We start from the raw sequence: 12736 nt of genomic DNA on the forward strand, positions 1-12736 counted from the left end.
TATCAAACTGGGGGCTGTGCTCCTGCACTGTTTCTTGACACTACAGTGTGAAAATACTCCAGTCTAATAAAGCTGTACAGCACTTTAGCTACTTCCTCATCTCCACTTATCACCCAAAGAGTAGCACTACTGAACTTGCACCACCACACATCAGTCACCAGGTTAGAAGGGAAAGGTGATAAAAGGCTTTTTTTCCCCTCAAGAAACGTAATCTTATTTGTTAAATTTCGTGCAGTGCTCACTTGTTTCTGCATCTTGGCCTTTGCTTCTTGCTTTGAAGCAACAGCTTGATCTAACTTGGGCTGAAAGAGCAGCATCGTAGGTGGCTTGCCTCCATGGAAGATGCTCTTGCTTACCTGCTGCCCTCCAACCTCCTATGAACAGGGCAGCCTTACACATTTGGCTGTAGGGCCATGCTCAAAAGGCAACATACATTCAGGGCTGCTTTACAGAAAAAAATAAGAAACAACAATGAAAGAAGGCAGATGCACATAAAATACACTGTCACCTGAGCACAAGGCAGGTCCATTGCAGATGCATGGGGCTTTCTTAAGCACAAAGATGGACTCGGCTCTGGAGCCTCTCCTGGCAAGGGAGAGCATTTGTAGGGCTTTAGCGTGGGCCTAATATCCCAGCACAGCACAGCACAGCACAGCACAGCACAGCACAGACAAGTCAGCCACATTGCAGAACACCACAGGCTTGCCCCCAAGCAGGTGTCCCGAACCTCACCTCCCCCAAGCACAGCATGAGCCTCAGGTGGAATAAGTGCTATCATTGCAGACAGAAAGGTGTTTCAGCACATGGCTTGTTTCACTGTGCAGAAATACCCACAGACAACAGCTTTTTTGTTCCATTACGTTTCTTAACTACAATCATTACGTAGTAATTTTTACATCAAAGAAAAGTTTCTTCAGAGCTGAGAATGCTGCTCACATAGAAAACACAAAGCAAATGCTTTTCTTATACTAAAGCTGGAGGGAAGAGCATGAGAGTTATTAATGACTAATACACAGCCATCTCCCATTTGTTCAGGAAGACTGATATCTGCTGTGAAAAGAAATGACTGAATGAACTGCAGGTGTAGCAAGGTAGTTAAATCAATTGGGCCCAGCAAATTGCAGCTTCTCTAAAAGGAAGGTTAATCGTTGGCCTGGAAACCACGTGCTAAAGGATACCAAGTGCGTGCACATATATGACAAAGAGAACAAGACAACTCTACATGTCTTGTTTTATGTCCCTCGCAGAGAGAACACCTCTGTGTTCTCTCTGATTCAGCTAGCACAGAAAGATCTACAAAAACCACTATGTTTCCCCAAAAACCTGATAATCAGGAGTATACCCATGAAACCTCTGCCTTTTGTTTTATAAAGACAAGGGACAGGATAGATCTTAAAGACTTGCAGTCTTTGAGTAAAAGTGGGAAACCAGTGTTAGAAACCAATGTTAGAAACTGCATTTAGGTTATACATATGAAGAGTGGTTACGATAACAGTAAAGGCCACCAAAAAGATCATATAATTCCTTGTGTTCTATCACTGGGGATCTTAAGTGTGTGTACCTACACACGTATGCAGTGCCTTCTGGGTCAGGGGTTTTTGTTTCTTCCCAGAGGCCTATCATGGGCCCTCTGTCCCCAAAAGCCTACAGCAAAACTTAATCTATTGTTGCCACAGGCCTGGGTAATACAGAGGTGTAAGGAGATAAAGTTTGGCTATACTCCTCCCCAAACCAGACTTCATGGAGCCTGAATGCCTGCTGCGCGTGTGAGTGGGCTTCAGTGGTGGAACAACCGGTTTAACCACCAGAACTACCGATTTAACCAGTATCCCAAGTTTCTCATTCCCTGCACTAAAATGACTTGGAAATCAGAGTATTCCACCCTTCTCAAGAGGAGATTTGGGTTTTTGGCATATATTGGTAGTGTAGCTTTTATGTACTTCTCGTACCTTTGGCATATAGACAAATTGATAAGAAATACAACATTCAGCAACACAAATGCTTTCTGCTTTACCTTTTCATTCTTGTTGCTCAGGTGTCTGAGGGCTTTAAGGGATATGCATCCCACGTGTCACAAGGAAAGATAGGATGTGAACTCAACTTCATCAGGTCCTTTGTGTTTTGAGCTGATACCGTGCTCATAGAAAAAGCTCCTCTGTACAGCTGAGCTTCTGCTAGATCCTGTACAGTTCTTTTTGATGATGTTCTCAGCCAAAGCAAACCATCCACAGAGGCAGGCTGATAACAACAGACAATGAGGAAGCTAAGATACTTAAGAACTTTTTGCCTCCATCTTCCCTGATAACTGCTCGCCACACAGCCCTCAGCCCTCATTTGGCTTGGTAGGAGGGGATTGGGGAAGCAACATCTCTCCCACTGTAAGCGAAGATCAGGTTCGTGACCGCCCGAGGAACCTGAACATCCACAAGTCTCTACCATACTGGAAAAGTGGCAATCAGGTGAAGTCCCTGGTGATGGGAAAAAAAGGTAACATCAGACCCATTTTTAAAAAGGGTAAAAAAGATGACCCTGGGAACTACCGACCTGTCAGTGTCACCTCTGTGCCAGGGAAGATCATGGAGCAGATCCTCCTGGAAGCTATGCTAAGGCACACGGAAGGCAGGGAGGTGATACGGGAGAACCAGCATGGCTTCACCAAGGGCAATTCCTGCTTGACCAACCTAGTGGCCTTCTATGATGGCATCACTGCATCAATAGACAAGGAAAGAACCACTGATGTCATCTATCTTGACTTCAGTAAGGCCTTTGACACAGCACCCCACAACATCCTCTTCTCCAGATTAGAGAGTTATGGATTTGATATGGGAGCTGTTTGATGGACAAAGAACTGGCTGCAGGATCGAGTCCAGAGAGTGGTGGTCAATGCCTCAATGTCTGGATGGAGATCAGTGATGAGCAGTGTCCCCCAGGGGTCAGTGCTGGGGCTGATACTCTTTAATATCTTCCTCAGTGACATGGACAGTGGGGTCGAGTGCACCCTCAGCTAGCTGTGGAGTGCGGTCGACACACCAGAGAGATGGGATGCCATCCAAACGGACCTAGACAGGCTCGAGCAGTGGGCCCAGGTAAATCTCATGAGGTTCAACAAATCCAAATGCAAGGTCTTGCACCTGGGTTGGGGCAACCCCTTTAACCAATAAAAACTGGGGGATGTAAGGATGGTGCACAGCCTGCCAAAAAAAGACCTGGGGGTTCTGGTGGATGGAAAGCTGGACATGAGCCATCTATGTGCCCTTGCAACCCAGAAAGCCAACCATATCCTGGGCTGCATCAAAAGATGCATGGCCAGCAGGTCAAGGGAAGTGATCCTGCCTCTCTACTCTGCACTGGTGAGGCTTCACGTGGAGTACTGCGTCCAGATGTGGAGTCCTCAGTACAGGAGAGACATGGACCTGCTGGATTGTGTCCAGAGAAGGGCCACAAAAGTGATCCATGGAATGGAACACCTCTCCTACAAGGAGGACAGGATGAGTGAGCTGGGGCTGTTCAGCCTGGAGAAGAGAAGGCTGGGAGGCGACCTGATAGTATCTGAAGGGGAGCTCCAGGAAATAAGGGGACAGACTCTCAAGCAGGGTCTGTGGCAACAGAACAAGGGGAAATGGCTACAAGCTCAGGGAGGGTAGGTTTAGGTTAGACATAAAGAAAAAATCTTCTACAGTGAGGGTGGTGAGGCACTGGAACAGGTTACCTAGAGATGTGGTGGATGTCCCGTCCCTGGAGACTTTCAAGGTGAAGCTGGATCACATCCTGGGCAACCTGATATAGCTGTGGTGTCGCTGTTCACTGCAGGGAAGTTGGACCAGATGGCCTTCAGAGGTACCTTCCAACTCTAAGGATTCTGTGATTCTATGATTCTATTCTATGATCCTGCAATCCATCACAATTCACCGAATTCTTAACACACTTGCCATGTCGCTTCATGGTTTTGCCATGCTTAGAGATGTTGATGAAAACTTGTTTTCATTCTGTTTGCTATCACAGGAATTGCAATTGTTAAGGTGCATCTTTTTCACAGTTCATATGGAGAAAGCAAAGAGAAAATCCTTTCTTCAGCCACTAACATTTCAGCTGTTTTGACTGCAGCAATGGAATCCAACAGATTTTCCTTCAAAAATGCGAGGAAAGTTTTGTTTGGCCAAGAAGGACACAGCCATTTTGAGACATGTGAGACCCACTCCCTTTTAGTCACAGTTTCACAAGCTGTAGATGCTACCATTTTCAAACACGCTTATTGCAGTCCGCTCAGATCCCAAGTGCTCTGGCATACGTAATTCCTGAGAAAGCAGTTCTTCTGGCAGATTAAGGGAACAGTTCTCTTTTGCCTCAGGCCATTAACATTTTAATAAAATGGCCGTCAACTGTGATAACAATTTATCTCTAGGAGACTTTATCTACTGTTAGCCTTATTAAGTAATAAGTTTATTTTTGCTGACATGTAGACTTTTCAGTCCTACTCAAGACTGATTCCATTTTTTTAATTCCAATTTCATGTTCCATTATGTTGTGTTCCTTTGCTAAAAGTGTGTTTTGTGAGTTTGTTTGCTTTTGCATTGAATTTCAACACTTTCCATCCCCTCAGAGTTAGGAAAAATACATGATCTCGTCAGAAGTAGTTAGAAAAAGTATTTTACTCCTATCTATCGGTCACTTCAGCTCAGGCAAACTTCTAGTTACTCACTTCCTGGTTTCTCAGGCACTGGGTTATCTGAAAATTATTTCTGTCCCCTAAACTCAAAATTCAGAGAAGAACTAAAATTTGTTGAGCAGAAGCTATAATTATCCAAGGTTTCAGATGTCTGCCAAGATACCAGGGTTACCATTATTCAGAGTAATTAATGCTTTCACCAATTTAGAAGACTGTACAAACATCGTGGCCTTGTGCTACTAAACAATGAGCTCATTTTATGAGATGATGAATGCCTTTGCCTCCTATAGATTTATCAGCATCTTGCAGGTTCAGGATCCATGCCGGTCACGTATAGGAAAGGCTGAACCAGTTAAGAAAAACACAGCTTTCAGCCTAAACTCTCCCATCCACCAGCTGACTGACAAACACACTCTATTACTGGGAGTAAACACAACCTGTTTGGTTATTTTTAATTTTATTTCTTAAGTTTTCGGAGCATTAACTTCATCCCTTCTTTCTATATACCTTCTCAAATCCGTGTTATTGCTGAGCTTGCAATGGGACGCGCTGGAATTTTGTAAGGAAATAAAATCCAAATGTATTTTATGAGCTCAGAATGACGTGATAAGCTTCAGGATATGTATTTGCACTGATAGATATCATGCTATTTCTACTGTAATCTCAAATATGACTACAGTGCAGGGTGGAGTTAGTGCTGGTGGCAGGCTGCCTGCAAAATAAAATAAAAAGCCATGAGGTTGTGAACTAAATCCTCTCCCCGACACCATTTAAAAAAATGGAAAAGCTATCTAATAATAATCTGTGAATTAACAACAACGGAATGAACAAAAACAGCAAACAGGTTCCTCCCCAGGATATAAATAGAGATAGCTTGAAAAGATTTATGGGGAATTGTGGCTTAATAATTCACAGTAATTGTGATTTGTTATTAAAAAGCCATAAACTATGACAAATAGACAGGAAACTCATTCAAACACATTCCTTTTAAACCACTCTGCATGAATCACTCGGTTTGCAGAAGATGGCCTCTTGAGTCAGTAATAAAAGTCTGAAGACCAGGATGGCATTCTAACTCCACCACAAAATCTCTCCCTAGCACTGGTTACAAATTGCTCTATGTGCTCCTTTATCCATCAGAGTAAGGAGACCAAAGTGCTAACACTCTTTTAAGAATATAAGTCCATTCATATCTGTAAGACCTTTAAAACTATGATGCAAAAAGCGAACTCTGAATGCAAAACATTTGTGGTAATCCTAGAAACCTACGCTGAAACTTAAAGCCTTTTCCTTTGAGAAGATTCCTGGAATTGTATAGGTCTTAATGTACACTTGTCCTCCCTCACCCTACAGAGGCAACCCATGGGTCAGAGCCACATCAGCCGTTCACTAGAAGGAAATGCAGATCTAAGTGCAAGCTCCACAGACAACCTAAACTGTGTGCTTCAGTTCTATCACAAAATTACCAAAAATGAGGAACCTTCAGGATCAGTACATATGAGGACAGTTTAGCAGACAGCCCTTATCCTGGCAGCACCATTCCCAAGGAATGGCCTCGAATGGAGGCTGTGTGCTTGGCCTGCCTCAGGAGAGCAGTGAGCGGAAGCTCTTCCTGCCGGTATGCTTCCAGACACAATTGCTAACTGTATTATTTGCTTTTAAAAATGAAATGCAAATGAAGTAGTCCTCACCGTGAGCAGGCAGAATCACTCACATCTAATTCATCTCCTGTTTTATTGCCCACTGAAAAGACATGCACGTTGCCCTAGCAGCATGCAACAGGCAGCTGTGAGACAGCAACCATCCATTTCTACACAGCATACAGGTTTGATCTCGTTTGGCTAATTATCCCATTAACCTGTACCTAAAGATCCAATTACTGCAGCTGTGGGTGACTGAGTAAAGGGCAGCAACAGTAAGCCTGGAGTGTGGGGTCTGTGCTAATGTTCTTTAGTGTGTTTGTATCTGCCTGAGCCAAGCCCTCCCTGAAGAGACACAGCAAAATTTACATTTTTATGATGACAGTGAACAAATAGCATTTTCTCTCTCTCTTTTTTTTTTAAGTTAAAATTGGATTTGTGTTCAAGTATTCAAGTATCAAATGCCTGAGTTCATAAACCAATCACAACTGGCATGAGCATGGTGTGATGCATGGCGAGGTTCATTCATCAGCGCAACTGGAAAGGCTCGTAGAGGAACAGAGCTCCAACTATAATACCAGTCACTGTTTGCATAAGGGGCATTTGAACTGGTCTTGTGTAAAGGCCAGCTAGACAGCGTGTCTAGATTTTCCTCTCTGGGCACACACATCTGGGCTTCATTCCTTCTTGCATGAGGAAGGGTGGACATACACCTTTCCTAGAGCATGGATGCCACTTTCATGGTATATATTACCCCGGTCACTTAAATAGTGGAACAGGATGTTAAAAACAATAGAACTGCCATGCTTCTGTTCTCATGTGAAGTTCTAGAGGAAAAATGGAAGAGGGAACAGTTGCAAAAACGTATATGTTAAAATCCCACTAATATGAAACATTTATAAGCCATACTCAAATAAGACCAGTAAAAAAGTTAAGATGAGGAGACAAAGGGATTGTCTGTGAAATTTAGAAATGTAAGATGAAAAGCAGGGGTATTAATGATAAGGAGTAATTATTTTGAATGTCACTAAAAATTATATAAATTAAAAAGAAAAAAGAAAAAGAAAAGAAAAAAGAAGAAAGAAAAGAAAGATAGAAAAGAAAAACGAAAAGAAAGAAAAGAAAAAAAGAAAAGAAATAAAAGACAAGAGAAAGGGGGAGCGGAGGGAAGGGGAGGGGAGGGGAGGGGCGAGGAAAACATACTAACTAGAACCCTTAAGTTCTTAGGGAGGGAAACATCCAACATCCAGCATGAGGACTCTCAACCAGAAAAGAACAGGGATGGTGAAAATGCACTCTGGGGACATGCTTGAAGAAAAGGTTTATCATCTTTTAGGAAATATTTTCAACAGATGATTAAAGAATCTTCTGAGGCAAGGAATCCTGTTTTTCCTGATGGTATTCTCCATTGTAAGGAGTATTTGTGTAATCCATTGAAGCAGAGACAGAGATTATCACTACCAAAAATTTCAACAGTGGTTCTGGGAAGTGCAGCTTGGGAATTTGGAATTTGGTGCAGTTTTTTTTTTTTTTTTTAACTGGCAGTCAGCCTACAAAGATCAAATCATTTATCCTGCCCTATTCTCAAAAGCAGAGAATGAAATCCAGATAAAGAGCAGCCTTCTCCATGAGAAATATTTTCCCTGCTTAATTTGGGAAATGTTTTATTTTCTGCCTAAATAGGGAATAGCAAGAACTCAGAAAGCTACACACTCTTCTAATTAGACATCGCTTCTGAATATCCTTTAGCATTAGTTACCATAAACCTTAGCAGACAGTGTTTTTCATTGCTGTTCTTTGCCCATCTGTCTTCGTGTATCGACTGTCTCAGGATATCTGTTCAACAGAAGAACCTGCAAGGCTGAAGCCAGGATGGAAACTACTCAGAGTCTGCTACATTGGTGACTCTCTACAATGGATAATCAGCTGCTTGCCCAGCAGCACTTTGATTGACTGCTTTTATTTTACTTTTGGTAATGTTTGGTGCAATTTCTGGGCAGCATTTCTAATCTTGTGCAGTAACAGATTGGTGGTTTTCAACCCTGAGTTTAATTCCTCGTGCCCAGTGTCCCCAGTGCTGGGCGTGTTTCATATTACAAAAACAGGATTCACAAAATAAACCACACCTGCTATACCTTTAATCAAGGTTCTCTTCTTATGTGTGATTGAGATAGATGCAGAACTTTTGCATCAGCAGTGATACAGCAGCTACACACCACTTCCAAGGGCCTCCTGCAAACCCAGGTATCCTGTCTTTCTCTCCCAGGCTTGCTTTCCCTCTTCTTCCATGCACTTGCTCAAGGTGCTGTGATGTCCCTGAGTTTTTCACATCTGCTGCACAGAGGACACACCTTTGCCTATGGCTCTGCAATGTTCTACCTCCAGCTTGCCTCAATACATGCAGCTGAGCAGCTCTGACTCTCAGTCTCTGAAGCTATCAGTCCAGCACAAGGACTTTTGCCTGGAAACCCTCCCTTTATTTGGCTTAGCTTTTGGTGATTCTGCAGGGAATTTAGTTGTTTGGTTTCTAATTGATCTGAATGCAAAGCTAAAGGCAGGATGGTGATTTTAACTGAATTTATTATGGGTGCTAAGTTTTTGCGCTTATTTATTTTTATACCAACTCTTAATATGTGACTAACTGCCATGTCAACAGGCACTCCAAATCTTTAAACAACGATGCGGCAAAACATCCAGGTTTCAAGAGCACTCGTCTCTTTCTGTTTAGAAACTGAAGAGGTTGTTACATTGCGCAGTGCACTGGGGAATATCACATCCTACAGCAGGAGATCATTTGACCTAACATGATAGGAGCTGAGTTGCATCATTCATGAGACAACACAAAAAAACAATAGCATGGGAAATTCCGAGTAATGCAGAAGACCTTGGTCCTGTAAATATTTAAATATATGTGTAAGTATAATCTATAGGAAATAGATAAGCAAATTTGCCAAGTTACCAAGCTATTGCTTTTAAATGTAACTACTACTGATTGCTGTGGAATTCCTCCTTCTTTATTACTGACAAAGTAAAAGATAGTATAGTTCGTAATACACAAGCTATTTCCAGGCAGGACACAAGCGGTCTGCTTCCTGGAAATCTCATGCACTTAAAATTGGCACCACTTTGAACTTTCTTGTTCCATTTAAACCACAGGTGGGAATGATCCTTGGTTTTCTTTCCATCAGAATATAACCCCCAATTGATACCAATTTGCTGAACTGTGGTTTAGGTATAGTTGTTACCTGCTTTCTCCCTGTACCCAAATGCATGTTTGTAATAGACATTTTTTCAAAGTTTATATTGCTTTCTGGTATTAAGCACACAATAGCACCTCCATGAAACAGCTCATACAGAGGTTGTAAAAATGATTTAAAAGCCCAGAAATAGCATGAGTCCTGCTCATGCTGAAGCTACTGGAAATGCTGGGAAGGCTGCCACTATAATGTAGCAAACTCCCACAGGCAGTTAGCCCCACTGCAGGTAGATCCTCATAGTGCACAGTTCTGCATCCAGTCCCCCTCTGTCCAGTGCTGGGCTGTAGGAAAGCCCCAAGGGAAAGGGCTGTGGGAATGAGTTGGTGGGAACATGGGGAACACCCCACGTGATCCCCAAACACCTTTGTAGCTCACAAACTTCTCCAGTCACAAATGGTATGAAACAATCACATGGACAAAGAAATTCATTTTCACTCATACGGAGACTCCTTCAGGACCCTCCAGGTCATACAGTTATCAATTTCAGACAAATAAAACTTAAGTCCACCTTGATGGAATATGTTTTTTGCTTCAAATCATGAGGCATCTTGGGTAAACGTTTGTATTTCCATATCCGGCATGTAAAACACCTTCCCACAGTTCACTAACGAACCAACGACACATACAGTGTTTTGGGAACTGACAACACACAGTTATGCTGTGGTTTGGTACTGGATCATGTAACCAGGCACCAGCGTGTGCAGCGTCAGGAAATTTTCTACTTAATAGTGAAAGCAACTGGTCTGTTGGACATCTTTAAGTTTTCATCTACTTGGACGTGAGCCACTGGGTTCAGGTAGCCTTGTTAAAAAGGGATTTGCAGGTCTTTGCGGTGTTACAGCCCTGCCAAGCTGGAAGCTATAGACAAGGTCAGTGTCTAGGACTCTGTTGTATTAAATGAGCAAGTGAACTTATATGCATTGCAGATTCCCTGCCCATGAGATCTCTTGTCTAAAGCAATCTGCTGAAAGGTGATAGGGTTGAAGAGTAGGCTAGACAACATGCATATGGCAGAAGGTTTGTAATATTCTAAATAGCATCCACTGTGTTTTCTTGGGTCAACATACAAAGGGTGTTGGTAAATCAATAGTTTAATCCAAGCGTGACAGGACCATTTATCAAGGCTCTTACAGAAGTGCTGCTCTGCTAAACAAAGCAGATTTACAGCATTGCTGGCAGAAGCCATTTTGCATCATGTGGCATGACACACTTGCTGCAAGAGGTGCCTATGGTCCTGCCTGTCTGCAGTGAGAGGAGACAAGCCAGGCCATCCTAGCACTGGTGCCGAGGAACACTATCAAGCACACGCTGCTGTGTTGCCTTACAGTATTTTAACGCAGAAGGGCTGGAAATAATGATTGTATGTTTTGTCTTAATTGCAAGGGGAATGTTTTGTTTTTACTTGAGGACCAGCAAGCTTCTGTTCTCTGGGCATTATAAAGATGCAGCTTGCTGGTATAAAAGACTTCAGTTCTTTCAAAGACTTGGCTAGAGGGCTCTTACAAGAAAAGAGAGGGATATAGCTGTGTTGCGGTGACATCTGTGACTGAGAATAAAAGAATGGGGCGCTTGCATTTCACCATTAGATAACATCGTGTGAATGAAGGGCAGCATTCACAAAGCCTGAGTTCCTCCAGTTTGGTCCCAAACAGCATAGTCAGACATCAGATTCCGTCAGCTGCTGAAATCAAAGGGAACAATGGGCATACACACAAATGAGGAGAAGTGCACGATCACAAGTGTCAGGCCTGCAGGTCTGAGTGGTTCAGGCCAAGACTTCGTGGGCATACATCTCCACACATCAAACAGAGACAACCACCTAAATCCCCAGATTCAAAAATGTATGTAGAACCCCCACCAGAATACATATATTAAATATAAAAATTCTTTGATCTAAGGTCTTTATAAAGCAAATTAAATTAAAGCTGAAAGAAAAGAACAGTGGCATGAAAAAAAACCCTAAGTTTCCCTTATAAAATATGTATCATCACCTAAAACACAGAGATTTTATTCTGATACAAACTTATGTAATTTTATTTCAGAAGAATGCTTGAAAATATATTTGTATGTAGGAAAATGGGGCTACACCTCCTGCACATATGGAATATTTTTATTATAGAATAGCTGTTGGAGTATAGAATACTGAGAAAAAGAATTCATAAGGCCACCACATACTTTAAACCCACATAAAATTGCTCACAGGATAAACACTGCTACTCATATTACTTGTGTTTCTAACCTCAGCTGGAGACAGATGCAAGCAGTGCAGAGTACAGGGCAAAGCCAATGAGCTCCAACCTCTTTTCACCAGAATCTGTACCAAAAGACACTGGGCTTGTTTCACTCCATGGACAATGGAGATAGTTCAGTCTCTCATTCACTTACCCTCCTGATTGTGCAGGCTAGCTAGGTAAGCATCCTTGGGCAACAAATGATATTTTTATTCTCCTAGTTCTTTCTTCACTTTGTCACTTGGAGATGCTTATGGCTGTAAGGGTACTTCTGGCTCCACCTACGAGAAGGCCTTGCCCTGGGCTCCTCCTTGTCCAGCTCCCTAGCTAGCACAGAGATGCAGCTATTTCAGCATCCTTTGCTGGGATCCGCTGGCACAAACATGCTGACTCTACACTCCCTTTCCCTAAGGACTGATGTCTACACTGCGAGACAGGAGTAACCCACCAGCTTACCCAAAGACCTGGCTTATAACCTCCTGGAGGACATTGCAGTTGTTCCCTGCTAATACCCCAGATTTCATCCCAGAGGAAGGGACAGTGCCCCACAGCATGCCTGTAAACACTGCAGAGCACTGGCCCCCAAGGAAAAATGTAGTTGTTTTTTACCATGAACACTACATAAATTTTTTTAGCTGGCTAAATCCTACCAAAACTATACATATAAGTTCATAATACTGAGTCAGCTGGGAATGTTTAGAACAACAACAAACCCAGGATTAAAAAAATACATATTCCTGCCTTATTTTTTCACTGAAACCAAAAAGCCCAGTCAGTGTCATCAATTTCAACCATTATTAAGCTATACAGGCCATGGAAATGGAAGCAGAGTCTTAGTCTTGGCCAGAAGGTTTAAAAATAACTGTTCCCTTATGTATATCCATTTCTCCTCTTCCTTTTAGCTCATGAACTTGCATGGAAGTAGCCTTCCTCCTCTTATTT

The sequence above is a fragment of the Numida meleagris genome, chromosome 2 (assembly GCF_002078875.1).
Source record: "Numida meleagris isolate 19003 breed g44 Domestic line chromosome 2, NumMel1.0, whole genome shotgun sequence".
NCBI lineage: Eukaryota > Metazoa > Chordata > Aves > Galliformes > Numididae > Numida > Numida meleagris.